The following is a 13,372-nucleotide window of genomic DNA, read 5'->3' as shown; positions in this document are numbered from 1 at the left end:
CACCACCACAGCCTAAGGCATGTATAAGTAATTTTGCTGAGTTCAGTTGCTAGTGAAACAAGAAACTCGTTAAGACTTGAAAAAGGGGATAAATTTTATAGGAATTGACCGAACAAAATTCCAGGCACCATAAAATACTCCATGGAAACCAGTTTCTCTCAAAGGTTAGTTAATCGTATCTTGCAGTGTTATACGTGTAATGGAGAAACAGATACTTATATCTTTTCTCTATTCACCGAATAAAAATACCTTACTCGTATTAACAGTATTCCTGTTGCTAAATTTAAATATTTAATCAACGTTTTTCTATCACTTAAGGACTTTCCGTTGTAGAATTACGTTTTTACAAGTGCGTAAATTTATATATGGATCAAAAAAGGAAATTATATAACAAGCAAACCTACACGTTCTTTAACTCATACAAATCATAATTTTGTAAACGTTTTTATTAATTTCTCTAAGTTTAGAATCCAAGTAGAGCACAATAAATGTATTAAACATTATTTTTTATCTCATATATGCATCACAAAGAAATACACCGCATGTATAAATAAGTACAAATAGCCTTACGAAATATGAAATAATCAGACATCATCATAGTATTCTACAGCAAAGCCTGTTAAAAAACTTGTTTCTCAACTTAAATGTGAAAATAAATTAATTTGCACGTGTTTAAAAATACAAGCGGAATTATAAATCCTAAATTTCTGGTTCTGTAGTTCAGGTCAAGAAAGATATTCTGCTTGAAAGTTATTGAAAGTTAGATGACATTCTTGGTATTTCATATTTAATTTTAAAACCAAGCTTACGTGTGATAAAAAAATCTGTCTTTTCTCTTATAATATCATATCATAAACAACTTTAAAGTGCATTTTGAATATGCCGAAATTTCTGAGTAAATATAAACATAAATAATTTTATGCTTCATAAATCAAAAACGTGACAGAAGAGATAAGCATTAATCTTTAGTGGGAGCACTACCCTTAAAAAAAAATGGCACCAACACTTAGGCCTGTCTGAAATTTCTTTTTTATGTTTAAGCATAATTAAAGGGAAGAAGAATTATACTAGTGTTTAATCAAAATTTTGCAACGAAGAGGCGTTATTAAATTGCGACATTTGAGCTCAGATAACTATGGCGAAATCCTACTGGTGCGATGGAAAAATTCTTTCCTCCAATAAAATTACACTATACCTCCTTTAGTTATTCCGTCACAGCGAGGCATATACGTCAGACTTACCAATCTTTTATTCACATTACGCTGACACAAACCTAACTTAGCGTCAAATGTTTGACGTCAAACTTTTAACGTCAAATAATAACAGAACATTTAATTTGTCAATATTTTAATAAACTAATGTGATAGTAACAGAAATCAAGGTCTTATTTGCAAACTGTCCACAAAATCTCCCATTAAATTGTAATATCGAAAATAATTGAATCACTAACGATACCCATTCTATTCAACCTTTCAAATTATAAAGTGAAAATTCTTAAATTATTTTTCGGGGAATTTAGTTGCATTTAAGATAATTTGTCGATTCATTAATTTCATTTTAGTTAAGTTATATGAATCTTTACTTTATTATTCACATTTCTTAAGAAAAAAATAATACGACGTAATTTTCGGTTTAAAGTCTCGTGCCGTTTTATATTTTGATTTCAGAAAATGCATTTTATTTTATCCATGTAGCACTGAATAAAATTGTTTTTACGCAGAACTTTAGAAAATGTTATAAAATACATTCACCTCTAAAAGCACAGTGGCAGAACTTACATTTCATAAGAAAATGTTAGAAAATATATTTACCTCTAAACGTACAGCAGGACAATTTACACTTCATTAACCATGTAATGTTGTCTTTATAAGCTCGGAGTTATATTACGATCAAGTCACTTTTAGAATCAACAGAAATAAAAATCACACACTATATGTCTCGTGTTAAAACTTGTTGATGCCAAAAGAGTTTCATTTTTCGAATTCACTTCAGATTTAGTTCATTTGAATTTCTCAACATTTTGTATGTTACCTTTATTTGTTAAATATCATGTTCTTTGCACTTAAAGCATGAAATCCAATTCAATAGCAATATCGCAAAATAATTTTAAAATGAGCAAAGCTTTAGAATTTCTGATACAGTCTCGCGCGCTGGAGATAAAAATTTTTTTTTCGTACAGTATTGCCATCACTAGCTTTGAATTCGTTGAGTTTATCAATAAAAAATTCGTTAATGTGTTCAAAATATGAAATCAATAATAAAACAAATTTCAAATTTCAAATTTGAGCTTCCAGATGACCATATTCGGGGTAAGATTAAGTTATTCAAAATTTGATGGCTCTAGGTACCGTTGTTTTATTTTATTGCGAGAAACATGCGTACATTTATGCACATTCTTCATTATTTAATTTCTTTAAATGTAACTCAGGGAGATAATATTTGGTGGCAACAATTAATCAAAGCCCAGTGTGTCCCAGTATTTTGTCTCATGTTTTAAAGCATTATATTACATACATAAAAATATTATATGGTCAGCAGCCATTGTATAAAAATAACCTTTTTATAAACCAAAAATTTGCCTCCACACGGTTTTTAATAATGCAGTTCTAACATTTGTTGTAATCATTGCTCGTGTGCCCGTGTATACAAGTTATTAACTTAAACTACGCATTAACTGAGTAAGCATTAGAATGCTGTTCGCAGATCAATTATTCTAACGCATTTAGAATGCCTATATAAGAACAAAGCATATGGCAGCAATAAGGATGAGACAGAATCATGCAGAATATAAGGCATTTTTAAGTCTATGAGTACACATATTTTTAAGTCTGTGTACATGTGTATAATTATTGGAGAGTAATAACGTAGTGAAAGCTTTTAGATAAACAGGAATATCTAGCTCGAAGATAAAGCACAATGGTTCAGAAAATGTAAATTTTACAGATTTGTTTTGCCTTGATAACTGACTTATCTCTCGTAAAAAAAGGAAGTTTGGTTTTAGAGAAAATAATTTAATTCAAAACTGAAGAACAGAATTAATTATAATATTTATAGAATTCCCTAAGAATTCTTCTTTTAAGACAAAATACTGCTAGATTTTTGAAAATATATCTATTAAAATATGTCATAAAAAATACTCCATAAAATTCTAATTTTACCATTCACTCAGACAATATTTTGAATAATATAATCTTACTTTATCTCTAAGAATAAATTTAAAATCAAAACTTTACAATAAACCCTGCTTGGCTGAAATCGTGGGGTGGAAAACACTGAATCTGCGAAGCCAAAAATGGTCGTTTTCAATTTTATTGAAATTCACATTTTCATTGTTCCTTTCTTTAAAAGTAAATATAATCTCTAAAAAAAATTATCTTTGCATACATAAACAACTAATTATGTAAACAATAAATCAAGATCTTATCATCATAATCACTGGATGAATTATATCACATTAAATTTGTGTTCTTCTGCCAGAAATAATGAAGTAAATACCTGCAGTGCAAAGTTAAATCTAATAAGATATTAAAGTACTACTTGAAAAAAATTTGAAAGCTTACAGATGTTATATTACGCCCAAGGGAGCGGTTTTTTTTTTAATGTTTTGTGTTTTACCTTTATTTTATTTATTAAATATCATGTTCTTCGTACTTAAACTATAAAATTCAATTCAACAGCAGCATCACTATAAATTTAAATAGCATATTCCAATACACGATTACGTGCACTGGAGATAAAATTTTTTTTTCGTACAGTGTTGCCATTGCTCGCTTTGAAATCGTTGAGTTTCTTAATCAAAAGTTCACAAATGATTTACAAAATATGAAAACGAAAAATACAAGCCCCCCCCCCAAAAAAAAAGTCTGAAAGGTTTCAGATTTTAAATTACGTCCAAAGGGGCGCTTTTTTTTTTTTAAAGTTTTGTGTGCTACCTTTTTTATTAAATATCATATTCTTCTTACTTAAACCGTAAAATTCAGTTCAGTAGCAATGTCGCAAAATAATTTTAAAATGAGCACATCTTTAGAATTTCCGATACACAGCTCGGTGCCCGCTGGAGATAGAAAGGTTTTTTTTACTCCCTCCGTAGAGTGTTGCCATTGCTCGCTTTAAAATCATTGAGTTTGTTACTCAAAAATTCGTTAAAGTTATACAAAATATGAAATCTATAATAAAACAAATTTCAAATTCCAAATTTGGTCTTCCACATGCCCATATTCGTAGGAGGATTACGTCCTTCAAAATTCGATGGCTCTATGTACCGTTGTCTTATCACAATGCGAGAAATAGACACACATTTATGCAGATTTTTCATTATTGAATTTCTTCAAATATAATGCAAAACTCTAACATTTGGTGGCAACAGTTTGAAAAGTGAAACGGACATTTATAGTGATTCAACGCAAAATCGCAAAACGAAAACAATAGTCCTTCAGGGACAAGGCCTCTTTGGACTAACAATAAAACAAATTGCAAATTTGGACTTCCAGATGCCCATATTCGGGTGGAGACATACTTTATTCAAAACTGAATCGCTCTAGGTACCGTTGTTATATCAGAATGCGAGAAACGTACATACATTTATGCAGACTCTTCATTATTTAGTTTCTTTCAATATAATACACGGCTCTAATATTTGGTGGCAACAAAATTAATAGCGCTTCTGATCAAATTGCCCCCTTGAGCTAAAAACATTTTTTTTTAAATATAAAAATAAAAAATCTGAAGACTTTCAGATTTTACATTACGCCAGAGGAGCATATTTTTAACATTTTGTGTATATTGCCTTTTTTCATTAAATATCATGTTCTTCGCACTTAAACCATAAAATTCAGTTCAACAGCAATATCGCAAAATAATTTTAAATGAGTGTATCTTTGGAATTTCCGATACACGCTTTGGCGCGCTGGAGATAAATATATATATATATTCCGTATAGTGTTGCCATTGCTCGCTTTGAAATCGATGAGTTTGTTAATTAAGAATTCGCTAAAGTTTCACAAAATATGAAATAAAAATAAAGCAAATTCCAAATTTGGATTTCCGGATACCCATATTCGCTTGGAAACGCACGTTATTCAAAATTTGGTGGCTTTAGATACCGTTGTTTTATCACAATTCCAGAAACGTAGATACATTTATGCAGATTCTTCATTATTTAATTTCTTTAAATATAACGCAGGGCTTTAATATTTTGTGGCAACAATTTGAAAAGTAAACCGACATTTATAGAGAACCAACGAAAAATGCAAAAACGAAATTTTTAGCCCTTCTGGGCAAATTGCCCCCTTTGGATTAAAAAACGGGTGTAGTTCTACATCTCTTGTTCTACAGGACCTATTGACGAAATTTAACTTCCGTTTTTCATGTGTTGAAAGCGCTACTTAGGATATACATTAGATTCATATATAGCGTTGTTCTATCATAGATATCATGACCTAAAATCAGACTTTTTCTCAAATGACATACCGACTTTTTTTTCTATATTTCGATTCTGTGACATAAATTATGCCAAACTGCCAAGCTTTGTAAAAAAATCGCATGAGTAAATTTTTAAAATTAGGTCTAAAATTTTAGCTTTTCAATGTTAATTTAATTTCATATACATTTAATTAATACCTCTTTTTACTTCCTTGTACGAAGTAAAGGAAGTATCGTAATCACGAAAAATTCCGGGTACCATATTTTAATGAAAATATTCATTTTGACCGCTATCGAATGCAATTTAATGATGTTTTTGCGTGACGTCTGTATGTAAGGAAAGAATAAAGAACTCATTTCCTCCAAACGATTTATAAAACTGATTTAAAACAGATTCTGAAGAGATTTTTTTCGTGGCATCTGTTCCTACGTACCTACATATGTATCTCGCATAACTCAAAAACGAGTAGCCTCACAACTTTGAAATTTTGTATAATAGGACTGCTATAACATGTAGTTGTGCACCTCGTAGTTTGGTTGCCATCAGCCACTCCAAACGTATATAAATATATATATATATGAATTTAATAAATATTCTCTATTCGTAAAAAGCAAATTAAAAGTTAATGAAATTTAATTGCAAACGAATAAATGATTAATATGATTAATTATTGCTGCTAACTAATCTACAATATCATTTAATATATATATGAGAGTGAAGGGAGTTCTTAATTTCTTTTTGTTTGTTCTAAATAGGTTTATCAACTACTTCTTAATTCATTGGATTGTTTGTTTAAAGGTCGACATTTAAATTTTTAAAAAAAATTTCACTGAAGTATTTTTTTCACTTTTGTTTTTCACTTTCGTTTTCAATTCTTTTAAAGAGATGGAGTTCCCTTTTTTTGAGATGTTTCTAATTAGAGTTTATTTTTTTTCCTTGCTTTAGGGAAGGGCCAGAATTTTGGGTGAACTATTATACTTATAATTTAAATACATTGGAATGGTTCATCGGCTAATTCTGGATACAGAAAAGCAAGGATTTTTGTAGAAGAGAGATTTCAGTTAGTTTCAAAGTTCCTCCTTCCTGATGAAGTGAAATTGAGATTGATTGAATTCCTATTCGTGAAAAGAAAACAATAGTCCCTCAAGGACAAAGCCATTTTGGACTAAAAATGCAAAACTAAACAGTACCCCTACAACTTTAAGCATTTTTGTTCAATTCACAACACATAAATTAACCTAAGCAAAACAAAATCTCATATTGTTACCTCAATTGACCAGGCTGATTTCTGACCACCTTGCTGCTTAGTCTTGATACGTAAAGTACCATCTTGAGGACATCTAAATCTTCCAGTGTAAAAGTAGGCTTCTATGGCCTTCATCGTTGTTCCTGTCTTCATTCACAATTTCTCTGGTTTTTGTTTTTCATTGTAATGTTTTAAAATCCTTGAACTTCATAAATAACCTCAACGAGATCTGGCACTCTTATCTCTGAACCGGCAAATCATATTCGTTCTATTTACGATAACAAAGATTAACTTTTTCCCGACATGAGTTAGTAGCTCCAAACTTTCAGCTCCGTTTAAATCTTAGCACTGAGAATTTTTGCATCAAAATCATGAATTTCTTCTTCTTAACAGTTTCAAATTTTAATTTTTTTTTTTTTTTTTTTTTTTGAAAATTTCTGATAATTTTCAAGTAACCTGTGCACGGATAATTTTATGTTATTAATCAATTCTAATTATCCATTTTGGGGGAAGTTACATGAAGTCACCCTCATTTACCCGTCAAAATCACCAAATAATTTCAGTTTTGAATTACCCTCTTTTTTTAATTGAAAAATATGTTCCTTTTGACAAAAATCTCTGTATTTACAATGTACAATATAAAAGCATCATCCATTTACATGTAATCTTAATTTAATATAATGACACTGAATACGTTTCTAGAACTTGATTAATTTATAAATGCAAATTTTCACTAAAACATTTAGTTACCTAATAGTTACTAGCTTTGCTACTCTGTTTCTGGAAAACTTTTCGTCGTTTCCTGCCTCCCCTCTTGTTTTCCTCATTAGAAATATGTGAATCTTCAGTGCACATCCCAGGCAGAGACGAAATTTCGTGAATTTTCATTCTACTTATCCCACATACTCCTTCGCTTCGCTTGAAAAAATTTGCATTTCTTCTCGCTGTAAAATTACTACCTTAATCTCAAGTACACTTAGTGAAGTTTTAATGTATTTGTATACTCAAGCATTTGACCACAGCAACTAATGCAAAGAATTATCTTCTTGCAGTTCAAAAGTCTTTTTTAAAACGTCACAAACTACTCACATGTACAGGGTATACCGCAAATGTTGCGGAAAACTTCTAGGGAAGGTAGGGCACACCATAAGGGTTAAGAATTGCATAGGAACATTACCCGGAAATGCCAGGGGTAAGTGGTAGCAGAAGTAGGCCAGATATTGCCTTGAAAAAATAATTGATCGCTAGTTATAGCATTAAATAAAGCTTAAGTCCTCTACTTGAATTCTAGTAAGCATCATAATTGCAAATGGCAGGTAATAGTGGTATTTCTTTTATAATAATTCGGGGAAAAAACAGCACCTGTATGTTCTGTCTCTAAATACGTATTTTTTTTTTTTTTTTTTTTTTTTTTTTTTCAAATCTAATGATTTGGAATGTACTAGACTGCAAGAATGAGCTCAGTTTACATGATTTTATACCATTCTTCTGGACTTTAAATATCCAAATCTATAAGAACAGTAAAGACTGTCAGACGACCTATAATCCCTTTTACCTTATAACTATAGGTATCACATCTCAAAGTGAACTTTTATTTCAAACTTATTTGTTAACGCATCAACGTATACAAACTAAAAAATATAACCGTAACTCTAAAGTTTTAGGATAATTCAGAATACATGTATTGTAGATACATTAGGTATTTTGGAAGCAGGAAAGATGAAAAATATGCAACGCCTTTGCCAGGAATCAAACCAGAGACCTCTGGAATACGCGCCTAGCGTGCAGACCACCACACCCCGAACGCATGCCAAGAAGGCGGGAAAATACCTTATATACTCCCCCTTTTAAAGGGCGACTGAGATTTTCAGGGGACCCAATCGCTAAATCCTGGGCGAGGAGAATCTTCATCCGCCACCCTTTTTAGTTCGGGCGCCACCGTAGAGACAATAGATATTTTTGGGAAGCGGGCAAGATGAAAAATTAGCAACACCTTCGCCGGGAATTGAACCGCGGATCTCTCAATTACGCGCTGATCGTGCAGACCACTACACCACGAAAGTTCGCTAAAAAGGCGGGAGAAATACTTTATAGTATACACGCTTAAATAAAACTATTTTCAGCACGCCCTATTAAAAATACCTTGGCTAAGCTAATCACAAAGTAGAGACGGCTTACCGAAGCTTAAGCTGGTAAGTTAAATTCAACCAGAAAAAAAAGGTAGCAGAGTAACAATCTGCCTGTGCCAAAAGCTCTCTCTCTCTACATTCAAAAAGTTACACAAACTTAAAAATGTAACAGTGGTTCTACAGCTTTAAAATAATTCAAAACACATGTATAGACGTTTAAATAAAACTATCATACTCAACACGCTTAATTCAGCATTGGCTCAGCCATTCACGAAGTGAAAACGGCTTAGCCTGTAAATTAAATTCAACTCATTCTGCTACCAGTAAAAGGTAGCAGAATGGCAATGAGCCTGTAGTGCTAAAAACTTTCTTTCTCCTTATCTTAAACTCAAAACTCAGAGTTTATTTATACTTTAACTAATTTGCATTCTGATGGGAGTGTACAAAAGAAGAAATTAAAGTAGCGTAAAATAAATAAGATATTCGGGTTAATTAATATAAAACTATATAAACTGAGCTTGGAATTGAACTTAAAAGAACTTTGAGTAATCATTAAGACGATAGGTGGAACTCTTACAAAAGAACTCCTATGCTGCAAAGACAAAACGTACATATACGCCCTTCAAAAGGCAAAATACAGGAAAACCTTGTCTTTTTCTCTGTAGTCAACTTAAGGGAGGAATTTAAAGGAAACCTCCATCTTCCGTTCACAGCTAAAGATATTCAGCAGGCCCCTTTTGTAGACTTGTGACCTTCTGCAGTTAGCAGACAAACGCAAGCATTTTCATAGATACAGTTCTATGAAACCACTACTAGATTGTTGATCTACACCAAACATTATTTTATAGAATCAAAAGCCAGTTTAGAGTATAAATAGGTTTTAGATTTTGAGTTTTCCGTCGATTTTACAAAGTTATTAACTACTTCAACTGTCATAATCTTGGACATTATAGTCGAAGCTATAATTTCACCTCTTACCTGTAAGTGGGGTAGAAATCATTCTACAGATAACTGTATAACAAAGGTACCAAACTGTATTAACCGTCACTGTGCCATGTGCAATGAAAGCAAAGGTACCAACTTCAATACAGCTTATCCAGCCATTGCTAGGCAGTGCACACACATATAGGGCACAGCAGTGCAGAATGAAACACGTACAGCAAGTGATGAATACACTACCTTCTCACGTGAGAACTGGAACAGCATGAGAACACAAAATCCTGCTAGAAAACAAGAAACGATGTTAAGTTAAACAGAAAACGCAAAGCCAATATCACTGAAAAACATTACATCTGTTCCTACAAGAATTATATACCCCCAATTGAGTAATAGCAGTCTTCTTCAGAATTAAGATATTCCATGCAAACAGCCTAAACAGCCAGCATAAATCTTTTGTAATGTCTAACACGGCTCTTCTCTCATAGCCAAACTGTACTGAGACCATAAACTAGGAAGGCCTAAATGCGAACGTTGCATTCTCAAGTTTATAATACTGCTAGCTAATGGCATTGCCATAGCACTTCCTGAAATGGTACATTTTGTCTCATATTCTGTGAAAACAGAGTAATTGTCTGAGACTTTAATGCGTTTAACCTGTTCTGAGGGAAGGGGTACCTGAAAGCTATATTTATGGAGTGTACAGTACCAGACAGTTTCGTCATAAGAAATAATACGATTTCACTTTAGATCATTCTGTGATCGTAAAGAGGGATTTAAAACAAAATGTGAATGTCTTAGCAAATTTAACTCTGTACGTGCTCTATATTTGCAGAATTTTATTTCATCATTAAATAAATGTAATAATAAAAAAGAGTTTGATGACTATCATATAGTTGTAGCAAATAATATTCCTGAAGTCTGTAACTTGGTGTTATGTAATATAAATTATGAAGCTCCGAACCCCGACGCCGGCGTTAGCAGTAAAGAAAGAAAGAACGTCGTGGCACTTAAGATGACGTGTGCAAGGCTGTTAAAGACCCTGAGAATATAATGAAGTGAATATCTTTAATTTTTTAAAAGCACAGTGCAGTACATAAAAGAGCAATTTACAAAGCCAAAATTACATTGTGGCAAACATTTTGTACAAATACCAACAAAAATTGTGGTGCAGCATTTCGGAGTTGCACATAATTAAAGTCTTCGGACCTGCATGTTTCGATACCGCAATTTTGAACGGCGCCGACGCATGCATCAAAATTTTAAACATATACTCTTTACTATCTTTAAAGATGAAAATCCAGATCAAAATAGCCTAGAAGAAGCAACAATCAGAATAAATACAGAATTGCACAACAACATTTATCTCCCAAACATACAACCAATGCCTACAATAAACTAAAGTTACAAATTTATAGACACTCAATCCCGAAAGACACCTACACCAAATGGGATTGACAACCGTGGTATTGAGTACAATGCATAGTGTTCATCACAATCCCATACTGAACCAAATCTATTATATCTGAATATGTTGGGGACTAAGGCACTTACGGAGACCCACAAAGATCGTACTGATCGCCTTTATGTATTATATATTATATAGGGAGGTTGGAGATTTCGGCCATTGCTTGTTCGATTGCACAATAATTACCATAGGTCAGTGGTCTCAGATTCAAATACATGCTATTTGAATGCCCAACCCGAAAACAACTGATAGGCCGAATGTTTTCTTTAATTACAAAATGATAAAATTTTATCAACACAGTAAAAGTATTTTAATTGAATTTTAAATTTTGCTAACTAAATATTTACCAAAACATGCATAAACAATAATTATAACTCAAAGGAAAAAAAATTCAAATTTAGTAATATATTTTCTATCTTAAATCTTGAAGTTTGGTAACTGCAATACATTTTTCTTGGTTATACTTTGTTATTTAATGTTTTCGTGATTTTCCCCATGTGTAACGTGTATACGAGCCAGTTTCCCTTAGAAAGTCCTCCACGAAGGCATCCCTCCCCTTAGGCAGATAGCCCTAGTGTGCTTTGCCATAATTAAATACACCACCACACCTTTGTTATTTAAATATATTAATAACTAAATATTAAATTTTTACACTGAAGTTTATTTAAAATAGTGTAATCATTAAGTAACTTACTTTAATTTAAGCTAAAAATAAACTAATTATGGAAACTTTATAAGTTTTCAAGGAAAAGTTAACAAGTGAGAAAAAAACTTGAGAATAAATAGTAACAACCTAGTCTCTCTTATTTATTAAATTTTTCTTCGACTCATAAATAAAAATACATATGTTTGTATGCAAATAATTATAAACTTCCTTTATTTCTTACTACAGCTTGATACTTGATGGCATTAATAGTTTGATAAAGTTTATAACCTTGGAAAGAAATTGCAAGAAAATATCTTCATCGCGAGTCGTAAATGCTCATCAGTCAATCGGGTTTTCTTCTTATTCATTTTCAACTGAGAAAAAAGGCTATTCATATATAAATATATTCTTGAACAAAGAGATTATTCTTGGTGCAGAAATTCGTAATTGAACTTATTTATTTTTTGACTAGTACGAGCAAAATGTTAACAAAATTTGTATCATCAAATCTTTAAATAAGATTCACATCACACCGTAAATTAATCTATTGATAGATTTTTGGTTCGTTATTTATACTCGTCTTAATAGTAATGAAACTAATACTTAGGTTTAACATAATTAAATTTTGAAATCTTTGTAATACTGTATTTGTAACAAATATATACTGAAATATCTTCATGGCCTGCATAAAATTGCTTCAGAGCCCTCGTACCACCATTTTGGAACCACTTCCATACAGCATCCTAGAAGATCGTCGTAGGTTAATTTACACTCATTTGACCAAAACATGTGTAATATCCAGGCGCTCAAGAGAAGTAAAATTTATACTTAATTGGTTTCAACTACATCTACGAGCCTATTTCCATAAATGAAAGCATAACATCCCACCAACCATGCTGTACATTCTGAGCTGCAAGAGCTATATATAGGGTGCGTCAGAAAACTGTATACACTTTTTGAACTGTCATAGAAAATTTATTTTCCGACCTACAAGTTTAAATTTCTGGGGAAAGTAAGTCCAGTTTAAAAAATAAGTGTACTTTCTGATCAAACTGAATGTTCCAAGTTGTGTTTAAAGTAAATGTTGAAAATAGTGGCCTTCAGCATCGATACATTTCTAATAATGAGTCACGCCTGATTCCGTACTTCACACCGAAGTGTCCAATGGAATTTCTGCGCACACCACTTGAATCTCATTCTAAAGTTTGTCAAGATTACATTGTTTACGACAGCCTACCTCACATTTTACTGTTCCCCATAAAAAAATCGAGCGGCGTAAAGTTTGGAAAGCGTACAGGAAACTCGATTGCTCCACTGCGTACTATACGCCACTGCGTACAGGAAACTCGATTGCTCCACTGCGTACTATACGCCACTGCGTACAGGAAACTCGATTGCTCCACTGCGTACTATACGCCTGCCTCATACATTTTGATCCACGTACATTCCTATGATAGTGCAGAGGGGCACCACCTCATTGGTGATAAAGCTTGGCATTAGCGTACATAACGGAATGGCAAGAAAA

At 32.2% G+C, this 13,372-nt stretch overlaps 1 long non-coding RNA gene across 1 annotated transcript in view; it reads right to left on the bottom strand.

The window, feature by feature from the left end:
* LOC146997836 (uncharacterized) overlaps positions 1 to 7,186 on the bottom strand; it is a 28,854-nt gene extending 21,668 nt beyond the window's left edge. Inside the window, exon 1 of the long non-coding RNA XR_015040892.1 lies at positions 6,690 to 7,186. This is a non-coding gene — a long non-coding RNA (uncharacterized LOC146997836). The remainder of the gene's footprint in view (positions 1 to 6,689) is intronic.
* Positions 7,187 to 13,372: the final 6,186 nt, after the last annotated feature.

The sequence above is a fragment of the Stegodyphus dumicola genome, chromosome 4, assembly GCF_044657685.1.
Source record: "Stegodyphus dumicola isolate Sdum_Otavi_A_Nest chromosome 4, ASM4465768v1".
In the NCBI taxonomy this organism is placed as follows: domain Eukaryota; kingdom Metazoa; phylum Arthropoda; class Arachnida; order Araneae; family Eresidae; genus Stegodyphus; species Stegodyphus dumicola.
Note: the sequence above shows the minus strand (reverse complement) of the source record. Positions and strands in the feature narration are given on the sequence as shown.